Here is a 15421-nt window from a genome sequence, read left to right on the forward strand (position 1 = left end):
TTTGCCGTTTTCAACAAAGTTCTTGAATTAAAATCTTCAATATAAAGTTCTCTAAGACTTTGTTCAGTGATGTCAGAAATAGTTGTAAATCAATTTTTAGAAATTGAAATAGGCAGTAAATTTCTAAAAAAAAATTTTTTATTTTCAAAACTAAACTAAACTAAAACATGTAGGCTTTATCTAAATCTTTGATTGAATGGAAAATTATGAGTAGAATCCTCCTAAGACCGCGCATGGCCACCCTAATACACATATGTTGCCTAAAGAAGGTTTAAATTACTACTGTTAATTCATTATTAGATATATTTACTTCCAGTGTAGTAAAAAGTGGACAATTTTGTATTTAAAAATCGGTAAAGTAAGAGATATTCAAACAGAAAAATATCTAAAATATCTCTTTTTTTTTTAAAACATAGGCTTGTTTATTATGGCATTTTACTTATAAAATTTCATTTTGCCGAGTGGATCACTTATTAATATATGTTAGTAGAGGGGAATCTAGAAACTCTGCATGTTTGGAAAAAAGGAGCTCTGGTTTTTTTTTGCTTTGGAAAATTTGACAAATATTAGGTAATGTGGGGTCGTCCACAAAATCAAAATGCTAACATTAATCAGAGAATATTTTCATGTCTAGCAGGAGGAAGTAATCATCACCTTCTCAGTTTTAAAGCAATTATATTTGTTTGACTGTCGTCTGAATTGGTAATTTAATCAAACAAATTAAATCTGTCAACATACCTTTCTGAGTTTTTCCGTTGGCTCCGTTATCGCTCCGGGTAAAATAAACTGTCCTCATCTATAGTGCCGAATTCCTTTTTTTTTGTACAGGTTATAAAGATAACCCTGTGATACAGAGGTAGATAAATCAATCAGCTTAATAACATACTCACCTACGATGTTTTAGTCTGTAAATACGTCTTAAGATTACGATTGGTGGAATAGAGTAGGTACCAAAGGGAAGTTTTCTAAGTCCGGTGTTTTTCTTTCTATCGTTGTATATGTCAAATAGATGTTCAATCGCACCTTCTTTTTTCTGTATTCAGTCAGTCCTGCTAATTAGTGAAAGTTTCATTGGCAGAAATCATTTACGGTATAGATACATATGTGTAAACCGATTTTCGCCGAGTTTCCATTCCAGTGGAGTTCGACCGAAGGTAAACAAACAAACAAACAAATAAACAACCCTCGAATGATTTGATAGATACACTTTTTATCTGACGAAAGGATCGTAGGATAGAAATCGTTATATGCATGCATATAAGAGGCGAAAGAAGCAGAGAAAAGTCATCAGTGGCACGTGTAGAAAAATAAGTGGTATCCAATGTTGCGATATTATTCTACAATACACAGCCAGAAAATAGAAGGACGAAAAGCCGCTTCATCCGCTAGGTTCTTCTACTTCTTCCTTTAGTGGGGGTCCACCCACAACAACACGATATCCTGTGATCGGTATGGAGTTCGATTTGTTTCTAGTGTTTTTTTTCCTTCGCGTACGTATTTGCTGGGCTCAACAACTCTCTGAAGCTGAAAGACGTTTTGTCGTCGTTGTCTGGATTGCGAGGATGCGTGGGTGTTTTCTCTTCTCAACGGCAGCAGCAGCAACGCGATTGTGTGTTGGCGTGGGCGTGATTGTAAGTGCGCGCCTTTTGCTGTGCGTGGCTCCATGTCTAGGGGTAATGTTTATAAATAGGTCTTGCCAGCTCATACCTATACCCAGCGAACTTGCTGGCTCTCTTCTCCACCAGTAGATAACGAAGGAAAGAAGGTAGATCGTTGCGTAGGTGGAATAACTTTCCTTTCCTTTCGGAACACAAATTGACCAAAGCACAAATATATGTACGGTGCTGCTGGAAGGATACCAACCTACAAAGGTGGTTCCTGTGAAAATATTTGTGCTATTCATTAATTATTATGTTTAAAGTTTATACGGAGAAATACATTCAGTCCCAAATGCGCCAAAGATTCGGAGAACGACTCAGCAAATGTTACCTATCCATTGATAAAGACGAAGGAAAATTCTTCTTCGGCGAATCATTTATGTCTTGTGCCTTAAGAAACTTCACGAAAATATGACATTTATGATTATGTACCTAGATGAGGAATGATTTCATGAATTGAGCTACCCACCAATTTTTCTTTTATATGAAATCTTGTTCTAAATAAGGCTGGGCCAAATATTTATATTTCGCTTGCCATTTAAAACTAAAACGTCGGAAAGAGGAGGGTCATTCAAAAATTAGCTATATAGATATTAAAAAAAACTAACACAACATTGTCTTGTATAGTATCAACTTGGCCCATCGACCATTGACCAAATGTCAACCATAATATGCACAATTTCGAATTGAACGGTTTTGGTTAACAAATAGCTTAGCTTGATTGACTACTCATATCCACCTTAAATCATTGAATTCGAAATGCTTCATCAACATTTATCTTTCGAATGAATCTACCAATGCAAGTTTAAGTTATGTAATTATAAAACGTTTTCGTTGATGGAAAATATCGTTATAAAAATAAATACACTTAGAATTCCACGATCGCAGGCGTGGTGGCTCAGTAGAACGAGTTCCACATCGATTGACCGAGGCCATCAGTTTTGTTCAGAGGTCAAATGAACGGAGCCTGGGATTGGCAGCACATGGCAGCATTCTTTAAATATCAATAATGGCGCCGGCCACGGCCTAGTAGTCAAAAGATAGTTTGGAAAAGACAGAAAGGGATGAAATATCAACACGGAGAAAAAAGTATAGTAATTCCAACGATAATCCACTTATATCGAATAAATAAAAATGGAGGCGTTTTCATTGTAACACCATCACGTATAAACGGACGGTCGGAATGATGTGAATTTCGGTATCCGAGGGGTTTTTCTATCCCACATTTTATGGAAAAAAGGCAGATTCCCGAGCTCAAAGAGGTTAAGCACTTGAAGATGGAGTTAAAAATTTTAAACGATTTGCTAATTTAAAGGTGAAACGAAGTTTACCGGGACAGCTAGTTGAATCATATTTCTGATTGTTTCTTTATTTATTTATTTCATTTCATTTCATTTCTTTATTAATACATGTAACATAAGATCATTGATCTTTTTAATCGCTACAGTTTAGGATATAATATTAAGTTGAAAAATTTAACTAATCCTGAAGTTTCTTGTAATATAAGGCCATATTTTTATCTTGGTTTCATTCATTTCTATTAAGTAAAGTCAGTAAGTCCTCTTTGAACCTGTTTCGAGAGAAATTTAATTTTAATTGCATTGGGAGCTGGTTCCAGTGACTATGACTATGAATATTGAACCTGATTGATTTTTGCATTAAAAAATACATATGATTGAATCAACTATAACCGTATGGTTGATTTTATTCATTCAACTATAAATATAATAGATTCAACTGTAAATGAATGATTGATTCTACGCATTCAACAATAAGTATAGCAGATTCAACTTTACTAATATGATTGATTGAACTATGGATATTGTTGAATCAACTATATCTTTACATCTATACTTATATTATTGAGATTACTATATGTACGGTTAGCTTTGAGCCATGTTCCACCGCGACGTTAAAATGAATTTCAATTTTTATAGCAATTATTTTTTTTTAAATCACTCATTCGATTTAACTGATTTAGATATACACTGAGGTTTTTTTACGCGGTATTTTTTACGTGACTTTTTTTACGCGGATTTTCGAATTAGCGCGGTTTTTTTACGCGGATTTTCGAAAAATCGCGTTTTTTTTACACGGATTTTGCGAATTAACGCGGTTTTTGAGAAAAAATATTCTTAGACTTTTTCAAAGGAAAACACTTAGAATCTTTTTGTAGTTGGGAAAATCTTAGCTCTGAGACTTAGAACGTGATACATAAGACCTGAGACCTGAGATTTGAGACCTGAGACCTGAGACATGAGACCTATGACTTGAGACCTGAAATATGAGACACGAGACATGGGACCTGAGACATGAGACCTGAGATCAGAGACATGAGACATGGGACATGAAAGCTGAGATCTGAGACACGAGACATGAGACCTGAGACATGAGACATGACACCTGAGACTTGAGACCTGAAATATGAGACTCGAGATCTGAGACACGAAATGTGACACATGAGACATGAGAGCTGAGACCTGAGACATGAGACATGAGACATGAGACCTGAGACTTGAGACCTGAGACCTGAGACCTGAGGCATGAGACATGAGACATGAGAGCTGAGATCTTAGACACGAGACATGAGACCTGAGACATGAGACATGAGACCTGAGACATCAGACATGAGACATGAGACCTGAGACTTGAGACCTGAGATTAGAGACCTGAAATATGAGACTCGAGATCTGAGACACAAGATCTGAGACCTGAGACATGAGACCTGAGACTTGAGACCTGAGAGAAATATGAGACTCGAGATCTGAGACACGAGACATGAGACCTAAGACTTGAGACCTGAGACCTGAGACATGAGACATGAGACATGAGACATGAGACATGAGACCTGAGACATGAGACATGAAACATGAGACATGAGACATGAGACATGAGACCTGAGACATGGGACGATCTGAATTCCATACTGTCAAATACGGTTCACTATATTCTACTATTCTAATTATCTAATTGATTTTGTTTTTTATTTTAAAAATAAACGATCATGGTACGCAAATTTTTAAATCATCAGCGCGAATTTTTTTTATTAAAATGGATTTTTTACGGGCATTTTCGAATTACGGGGTTTTTTTAGACGGATTTTTGAATTAACGAGGTATTTTTTACGCGGATTTTCGAATTAACGCGGTTTTTTCACGCGGTTTTTTACGCGGATGTTTCTACGCGGTACGAAACCCCCGCGTAAAAAAACCCTCAGTGTTCCATGAAAGTATAATGAGAATGTCATGCATGCAATCATAGGCAAAGATCGAGTCGTTGTTGGTTGGGTACTCTGAGCAAAAATTAGGGTAAAATCTGTGTCTGACAAATATCTGGGCGAAGGGTCAAAATTTTGTGTTTTACAGACAAATCTGGGCTCTGGCAACCCAGTCTGTATTAGTTAAACAAAACCGACCATTTCGCTTTTTGTCGTTGTTTTTTTTCTGCTACCGAAACACTAAACTTTTTAGCACGGGAACCCAAATTTAGGTTTTAATCAAACTGATTGAATAAGTCAACAGTATAAATCTATGATATTTAATTAAAACATTCAATCATACAATTATAGTTGGATCCATTATATTTATGGTTTAGTCACTCAGATTTTTTTAGTTGAAATCTATTATATCTGTAGTTGAATGCATAAGCTCAAAGAGAAATTAATAGTTGAATCTATTATACTTATAGTTGGATACCTAAAATCAATCATACAATTGTAGTTAAATTTGACATATTCGACGAAGTTCAAATAATTATACCATTATTATATCTGCAGTTGATTGCAGAAGGTCAATCAGCAGTTTGTATTCTAATTTATTATATTTAGAATTGAAGGTCAAAATCAATCATACAATTGAAGTTAAATTCATAATTTTTACAGTTGTATCAGTTATACTAAGGTTGCCAGATTGTCCGGTTTTATCCGGGTTTGCCCGGATATTTGTTACTAAATTTGAGAACAGTCCGGCTCGGCCTGGTTGCCCGGATTTCATTGAAAAATGCCCGGATTTTGCCCGGATTTATTCACTTTATTTGGAAAATTAAACAAAAAAACAACAAACACCTCCAAAACGAATTTTTATTAGCAAGTTTTATAAAAATAATTATGAAAGGTTTTTTGGTAGCCTAAAATACGGTTCAAAATCTATCGATGAGTTTAAATGAAAAAAAAATTGTTTTTCTTTTCTTTTCTTAAATTTTGTTGATGAATTTCTGAGTTTTGACAAAATTTACCAGGATATTGCCCGGATTTATGGTCGTCAATTTGAAATCGAATGCCCGGATTTCGGAAGATTTTGATATAAAAATTGCCCGGTTTCTCCGGCCCGGATATGTGCTGAAAAAATTCTGGCAACCTTAAGTTATACCATTACAGTTAAATCAATTATAATCATAGTTGATTGCGTAAGGTCAATCAGCCGTTTGTAGTTGAATCTATTGTATTTATAGTTGAATGCGAAAAAATAAACTACACTTCGATGATTGGTATAACAAGCAAGGTTGCCGAAAACACAGAAAAAAATATAATTTCACAGAATTTTGAACAAATTTTCATCACAGAATCTGTGTTACAAAATACATAATTTAGGAATATTCACAAATTTCACAGAATTTCGAAATATTGGACATTTTTTTAAAATTTATGTTTTAATGAAAATATAAATGTTGGTTTATTACCTTTTATTTGGAAAAATATGATTACATTGGTAATGTTCATTGATTTTCCTGAAGTGAGAAAAAAGCACATTTGAATAAACGCGTTATGAAATAATCATGGGTCCAATGTAATCGCTTTCAAAATTTGAAAACAGGTCCGTTGAAAAGAGTTCAATGATGACCCATTGAAAACAAGTTATATTTTCAGATCCTAATGCTGTAAAAGCTTTAAACCAGATCCAGCTGTTGCTCTCAACCAGAAAGTAACGTTTCAAACCTGGTTTTAATGTTTCAATTAAAATGAAAAAAAAAGTACAATACTTTCAAAAATCACTCGCTATATAAAATAAAAAAGAATGGATTCACCAATTTAGATTGAGGACTCCTCAGACCAAATTCCTTTTAAATCTTTGGAGGATGCTACACGCTGCATTCGGGATTCTCTGGAAAGTAGATTTTGTTTTTTTTTTCTCGAGGCCGCTCCTTGTGAAAATTTTCCCTGTTCCTGAATCAATTTTAAACGTTTAATTTGATTTGAAATAAAAATAAATTTTCCTGTACAAAAACAAACACTCCCGTCACTTTCGAGCACAGCCTACTCTTTTCTTTGCAAGCTTTTGTAAATTCTTAATCCAATATGGGGATTTTTTATGGTGAAGTAGGGTAAAGTATCTAGTTTTCGACAGTTTTTATCTGGGTTTACATAATAATCGTATATAGTAATTTTCAGGATTTTATTTCAATAATCAAACATATTTTATAACATAAAACAAACATTTTTCTACACTTTTAGCACTTTTTGCTAACCATAAATGTGTTATTTCAGTTTTTACTGGCTTATTTAAAAGCTCATGTAAAGATCCAGTTTTCGACAGCCAGTTTTAGTTTTCGACAAAAAAGTTTTAGTTTTCGACAATCATGTTAAAATGGAATAATCAATCAACAAACAGCATAAATCATTTTCACTTTAGAAATCATTCAATTTTTTTGCGGCAAAACAGCTTTTATTTGAAAGAATGTGAAAAGTTTTCTGAATAAGGAGCCTAATGAAACCAGATTTCCAATGCTTTTAGGGACATGAAAGACCTCATGTCTGAAGCGTCGATACAATACAACAATCCACTGCACGACTTTTTCTTTCATACAATTTATTTTATGTATCAATCTTATGAATTTTTCTCGAATTTAGACGACCGGATGTCAGATTGCTGATAATCGACCGTGTACAATCATCTCGGAAGAAGCTTCATACAAATGGCAGGACCGGAAAACTCATTCTTCATGAAACAGGGAAACCATTCATATTTTGAAGATTCATAGTCAAATATTTGCCGCATTACGACTCAGAGTTGTTGGGCATGTGCACAAAGGGCCTAGAAAAGAAATTTTTCAATTATAAAATTTAAATTTGTTAAATTAGCTTACCATTAAGGGTTTTATTTTGCGAATTCCATCCTCAGTTTCGAATTTTCAAGTTTTTTGTTTACCTCTTGAAATCACAAAACTTCGGAAACCATGACTACGTAAGCTGCAACGCTGATGTCGAAAATTAGATGTATAGTGATTTTTCAGCGCTAATTTTCGACAGATAAATAAAACTGTTGAAATTCGATTGATGGCTAAAAAAATGCGAACTTATCAATCAAGATCAGATAATTCAAAGCATTATCAACATATTGGATTCACTTAAATTGCTGTTATTTTAAAAAAGTTCAGTTTTTTTCATGTTTGAAAATTTACCTTCTTTGGACCAAAGCTTCGAATTGAATTGGCCAATTAGACAGTAACTTTAGAATTAATGATTTACGCATGATGAGCAACTTGTTTTGTTTCATATTTATGTTCAACATGTGCTACGTTCGAAGAAGAAAAATATAAAAATGTTAACATGTAGGATTTGAACAACTTAGAAATAAGATATGTAGTTTTTCAAAGAGTTGTCGAAAACTAGCTCCTGTCGAAATCTAGGGTATCTACCCTATCTATTGGAACTTTTTGTCAGTACTCCGTTTTTTTAGTTAAGATTAATAGTTTTGAGTCAAACATTGAATCCAAAGAAAAAAATTATTATTTGAGAAGTTCAATCCACCTCCTCTACCTTTTCAAGATATGGTGACAGCATTTCACCAAGAACTTTTCCTCTGCCAATTAGTGGTATCATTATTCTACGTTGCTCCTTTTCGCATAACTTTCTCATGTATTTTTTCAGGAAAAATCCTACCCAACACATGGAACGGTTGAGCGTGACAAGCAACAAAAACAAACGAACAAAAAAAACTGAAAAAAAACAAACACATCTCTGAAGGTCAAGAGAATGAAATTCCATCTAATGATGTTTTGTTGTTCAACGCGGCTGCAGCCCACAGACTGGGGAAAGCTGTGTTTCTGTTCGAGCTTCTTCTGCCTGCCACCTGAACCGGATCCATCCGTCTAGTTTGAAGTAAGGATGGATGAAACTGAACAGGCTGAGGAGATTTCCACCTTCCACCCTCCTTTTTTGAACGTTCACAACAGCTTCTCTTAGAATTATCAGATTCAAGAAGACGCAGCAGTGAAAGATAGATCGAGGACAAAAAAAAAGGAAAACATCTCCCCACCGATCGGGAACCAAGGCGACAAATGCGTTGTCCCCGGTGACGGAACACAAAAGCAACAGATTGGACAGTTCATAAAACACGCATCGCAGAAAAATGGTTTAATTCACCTAAAACTTTGTTACGGATATTATGTCGAGACCCTACTAAGCTCGTACCTACTAGAAAGTGTTTACACCTTATTAGTGGAAACGAGGGAACTAACCGCTTAGTAGAAACGTCTTTTTCGTTGAAGCACAATCAATCTGACAAGGTAGAATTTAATTGATTCATCCAAACTAATGCGCCTGCCGACTTCTGGTCAGCGTCTGAGAAACTGATAAGCGAAAATCAACCCCATCGATTGGAGAAGTGTGACTGATTACCCAGAATGTTAACCTACCTGTGATTGATTTGTTTTTATAATTGATCACCACCTGAGGATTTTCTTTTGGCCGATTATTCGGAGCAGCTACAAGAATACCCCTAATGTTGAAGAGTATATTTCCAGGTACAATGTCTCAAGAGGTTAAATTTTCTGAACAAAAGCGGCACGACTTGTTTCCGCGAAGCCATTCTGTCGATATCCACTTAAGTCATCGTCTTTTCACTCAAAATGAGCGAGGAGCGAGGTTTTTTCAGAAATTGTACTAGATCTAGCGACAGCATCAGAAAATAATTCTGCTGTGACAATTTAGGTAATTTAGTCCAATTCAATCATTTTCAATAAAGATTTTCTACAATTCATAGTTCAAAGCTATTTAAAGGGTGATACGGTCAAAATTTGGTCAATATCAACTTGACGTATTTCTTTCAATTTTGCATTTAAAAAAGCTGAACACCCCTCATTTTGAAGGTGTGTGTGTAGAATGTTGCTCCTATTTTGATTTGGGAATTCACTCTTCAGATGTCAAAATGCCGTCCAAGGAAGAAGAGCAGCGGATCAAAATTTTGCTCGCGCATCGCGAAAATCCGAGCAACTCGCATGCAAAGCTGGCAAAATCGCTAAAAGTTGTCAACTCAACCGTTACAAATGTAATTAAAGTGTTTGGGAAACGTTTGTCGACAGCCAGGAAGTCTGAATCGGGGTGGAGTGCAAAAACGCAAGTCGTAATCGCGTGTGAAGTTGTTGGAAGTGGACGAATCCAAGGGACTAGTACTTTGCCTTCCGAACCGGTCCAGAACCGTTTTGTTTCCAAAGTGCTGTTAGGTTGCAGGTGAACTCTGAAGTGATTCGAAATTTGAAGATACATAAGTAAGTACGTGTTTTTCATTTTCGTTGGTTTTAAACATTCTCTGGCGAACAAGACAATATCATATGGCTCGACTAGGTAACAGGTTAAATATTAACAGACGAATTAGAAAATTTATTGGTTTTATTGATTTGCTGTTGTCAGTTTGCATGTTGTCAGTTCTCTGGGCAGCAGGTAATCGATGGCCATCAGTTTCGGAAGTGATGGATCCCTCTTCACCGAAAGTCATAGGGGCGCTAAGTGGGTCACGTTCACTTTACTATCCCAGTGGGCCCAACCTCGGTCTGTGTTGCAAGTAAGGTTGTACACAACCACCAACCGGTTCGCCAAAGGAGATGTTGGTCCTTGATTCGTTGATGGGGTTTGTCATTAATATTTACCGGACACTTCACCACCTGACTGGGTTCCAGGGGTGTCGTTCGGATCCGCTTTAGGGCAATTCCAGCGGGTACGCTCGAGACCAGTTTATCCGACACGGATCGTTGGAAAGCAACGTGACGCTCCTCGGAACGGGCGGGAAGAATCGGGACACAGGCTGTCGAATCTGGTGTAGCGATGATTGCGAGAGCACCTCACGGATTACAGCGGTACGGAACAGGGAATCGGGATCCCGGAATCTTAATTACCACCGAACTCCTCCAAATTTGGACACTTTTGGGCCCACTGCGCACGAACTACGGAAAACATGAGGGGTTTTTTCGGAACTTGTTCTTTTCTCTTTCCTGGTGACTAAGTGAACGAGCTTTTGGATCCAGAACTCCAGACCCAATGTTCGCTCACCAGATGTCGCCTCTCTCATTTTCTCCCAGTTTCCTCTCTGCCTATTACTGGAAGATCCGGTGAACATATGGATTGCCAAATAGGTCAACTGTCAGATAACGCTGTACTCCGATTGGGACAACAGCGTAGAAGCGTTAAATTTACATCAACTAGGCGAGCCATTATACAAAAATACAAATCGTCCGTAGGAATGTTCCGCTTTGAAAAATAGGATTGATGCGTTAACAGCGTCACCTCGTGATCTATTGGAGCTATGCATAAGCTAGATTACAAAGAGTAATAGAGTTGTTTTTGACATTTCTTACGCACACTTGCTGAGCGTGTACAGATTAGATGGGACAATTAACCTCAAAAACTCTCGGTACAAAAAAAAGGGCAGCCGGTCGACACACATGGTCGTTTTTGAGGTTGATTGTCCCAAAATTGAAAAGTGTTGGTGAAACAATACATCACGAACACTACCAGCGGCAAATAGGACTATAGCGTGTTCAACTTCTCGCGTCAACCAAGGTACACGTTTGTCTCTCACAGCGATTGGTGCTCTGGTGCATGCCGATAGAGTTTAGAGCGAGTCAAATGTCGATGTTTCGGAAATTACGGACGTAAATACGTTGAGGAACTGGGTTCTGAATGCGTGAATTGGCTATAAGATAGGTGATGAGTTGTGGGTTGGTCAGCTACTAGTAGATCGATAGTAGTGTCAGTAATACGGGTTGGGGGTTTCGGAAGAATGAATGGTCAGCCTGAAAGTGGAATGTATACGATTGAACGCCTCAAGGTTTCTGGTTGTCGTAATGGAGATATGATTAACGTTGTAGTCACCGACTAGAAAGGTTCGCTCGTACTCGTAGGCAACAAGGTCAAGCAGTATTTTTTGAAAGCTTGAGGAAAGTCGAGATTTGAAGATGAGGGGTTGTACACGATGGCCAGGCATGTTTTGCGTCGGTTGATTTTAATTTGGACGACCTGGAACTCAGATCTCTGTTTGCTAGGGGTCGATGGATCGTAAGTTGTCTTTAGCATTGGAGTTACCTTGAGACCTTTCTGCACGTACAGTCCGACATAGCCATGCGCTCGCACTTGACGGCTAGCAGGAAGAGAGTGGCTTACAAAATTGTACTCAGGTACATAGATAGGGCCGATTGGTGACGAAGGTTTGAGCACAGCTTCGGTAACAGCAAATATATGGTACTGGTTTCGGCTCAAAAGAAGCTTTATACCATCTGCATGTTTTCCCAAGCTGCGTATATTGAGATGACCAATTCGAATGCAATTTGTTGATTGTAGATTAGGCATAGAAATAGGAGGAACAGGAACTGGGATGGGACACTGTGGATGGTTAGTGATTTGATATGATAGAGGAATTCGAGAGATCAGCAGCAGCATACTGAGATATTACCATTACGAACAAACACCGAACGGATGAGCTTTTGTTAGCAAGGTTGCGAATTCGGAAAGTACGTGTTGATAGCACCTCATTCAGTGTGAATCGATATTCCAAGAAGACACTAATTTCTCGATTTTTTCATAATGGTGTCTCGGAGGCTGCTGTTACTAACGTTGAAGATTATCGTAGATCCGACCCCTCCTCGCATCAACTCGAGGTTTACCTCTCCTCTGCACGATTCAAGGCCCGATCTCTCCTCTGACGACTTGAAATCTGACCTCTCCTCGTAATGACTCGAGGTGACCACTTGTACCCCTCCACTTGTTGTTAAGGGGCCTGATCCCTCCTCTTACGACTCGAGACCCGACCCCTTATCATAAAGACTCGGGGTTGACCACACAAACCTCTCCGCCTGAAGGTTTGAGGCCTGACTTCTTCTCTTCACGCGCGGGACTCAACGCAACGACTCGGATGATTCCCGACGAAGACGTCATCCTACTCCGACTCGAATGGCTCACCCGGCGTCGAGAGCCACTCTACCCGTGGGTATTCCTCGAACGTGGAATAACCCTTTCCCAACGATTTCCACTGCGAAGAAGGTCAAGTCTTATCCCCGCAGCTTCTGTCGTTGAGAACCGCGCTACTCGGATACTCCCCGAAGGTGGAGCATCCTACGCACGAACCCACGGCATCCGCTACGCAGAAGGTATTGTCTTATCTTTGTAGCTTCAAACCGTGGGGTCGGACGCACTCTACTCGACAGCTTCCCGTTGATGGGGTCAGTCTACTCCGACCGTTGTCCGGTCTTCTTTATCCCCCTTGGCTGGCAACCCTAGGATTTATGGCCCGCGGATTTTCTGTTCGTTGTGTGCCAGATCGAGAGCAGCCTATCCTGGACTCGCGCCTGTCACGGCACACGTTCGGGACTTTGAACGCTAGGACTCGGATGTTTCCCGACGGTGACGACATCCTACTCCGACTCGAGAGGCTCGCCCGGCATCGAGAGCCTCTCTATCCGTGGGTATCCCCCGAGAGACTGTCCGTGTTTGGGAATCAGGTTGATATGATCTAGTTTAGGGATAAGGGCTAATGAAATTCACACAGGGATAAGGGCTAACACATTCAGTGCGAACCAATTTGAACAGAAATCACAACTTATCCAGCTGATATTTGCCGATTTTTCTTCTTTCTTCTTCGATTTCTTTGCGCTTTTGTGAGATGAGGGGTTTTTTCTGCCACAGCTACTCTATCCCGCTCATGGTGTTGGTGATCATATTCACACTCTCCAACTAATCAGTTCACAGTCACATAAACAGAAAAAACTTAACGAAGTACAAAAGGCGAAGTCCAAATTTCCACGATTTAACCGATCCGCTAAATTAACAAAAAAAAAAACAAATATGGCAGAAATGTACGACTTAAACACTTTTGTATCTCAACTATCGATGGTAAACGAATACTTTTTCACCGAAAAAGATGTTTGAACTTGCATAAACGGACGGATAGACCAATGGTTAATATAGGCGGAATTTCGCGACCGCGAGAAACAAGCTGAAACAAGCTAGCTGCGTGGTTCGTTCAGTTGTCAAATGATATTTGCGTTAGAAACGTAGAAAAACCATACCATTATTTTTTTTTTCATTTTATCTTAAATACTGAAAAAGTAATGCGGCAAAGAGAAAAAGTGGCCCAAGATACCCCACTCTCTCATATACATTTTTAGGAAAGCGAATGCGTAATGATAGCCGCAATAAGATGTTGCTTGTTCTAAGCCAAATATTTACCGAGAAAAGCAAATTCCATTGATTCGCTTCCAAGAAACAACCAGCTACATTTGTATTTAGTGAGTGCGTAATGACCAGACCAGCGCGTGCAGTAGTAGACGGATGGATGGATGGACTATTGAGGTGACTAAGCCACGTTGATTGAAATGTGAGCTGTTCGCGAAATCTTAACGCGTAAAAGAATATTCCCATCTCAATATCTAAGTATCTCAGTCAGTTGTTTATACACTTAATAGTAGGTATATGAACTACGGTAGGACGTACAAACATGCATCGTGTACTCAGTACGAGTCCATCCAACTACTAACTAGTTGGCAAATTGTATGCCTCTTCGGACGGAAGACAGAAATGATTAATTAAAGTCACTCGAATATGTAAATTCTATTTAGAGACGTACCTACTAGGTGGTATCAGCCTGTTATAATATGTATGGTTGATTCCTTCGGTGTCTGGCGACTTTTTGTTTGGAGTCAAGTCTGCTCTGTCCTTGTTTCAGGAAAACACAGGAATAATAGTTGACGAGTATAGTAGCAGCTACGCTTTCCAATATTGGATTGGCCCAACCAACTCAACTGTTTGTTTTTTTTTTGTTTCCCAGAGATCAGTCGTTTCGGTTCACAGCGACTAAGAGCAGAAGATGATGATGATGATGCTTAGCGATGCGCGACATTTCGGTCGTTGTTTTGTTGATTGTTGTGTCCCATAAGCACTTTGCATTGGTAATATGAGAATAAGCCGATCTCGCGTGTATGCTGAATTGAAAATTTCCATACAAAAAGAGCGACAATTTCACGTACTCCTCGAAGCTGCATTGTAGAGTAGAGTGCCATACAAAATACACATAGCAGCATGTCGCGCTTAATTCCTCTTTCACTTAATTAATCGCATAGTGAGTATTTTTTTGTTGTTGCGCTTATTCTATCTCGCTTTCCGTTGCAGTAGAATGATTACACGTTTTTGTGTGTGACTCATGGTAAATTTTGCAACGGATGGCGCGGCCGCACTTATTTGCAAGGGCAGGTTATTTCCAGGCAGATTCTCTTTGTTCTGGACCTCGTCGTATCTCCCAAGTGCAAAGCTTCAGTTCAGTTTTGTGCCAGCAGCAGGGTTTTCGGTCCACCGATCGGCACCAGTGAATAGATTTAGATTCCAACCAACAACCACTATAGATAGTGTAAAGGCCCATTTTACTAGTTCTGGTTCAGGGAGTTCACTAGCGCAGTTCAAGCACAGAACAAAGAGAGAAAAAATACGCGCAGATCAGGGAAATTCTGCCAGGAGGAGGGAACTTCAATTTATACGTGAATTGAACAGTTTGTTGCATGAATAA

The 15421-nt window shown here is 38.5% G+C and overlaps 1 protein-coding gene across 2 annotated transcripts in view; it reads left to right on the forward strand.

Annotated features, from left to right (window-relative positions):
- LOC129747619 (ataxin-1) overlaps positions 1-15421 on the forward strand; it is a 151581-nt gene that overhangs the window by 52814 nt on the left and 83346 nt on the right. The window lies entirely within an intron of this gene.

Source organism: Uranotaenia lowii, chromosome 1 (genome assembly GCF_029784155.1).
Source record: "Uranotaenia lowii strain MFRU-FL chromosome 1, ASM2978415v1, whole genome shotgun sequence".
Taxonomy (NCBI): Eukaryota; Metazoa; Arthropoda; class Insecta; order Diptera; family Culicidae; genus Uranotaenia; species Uranotaenia lowii.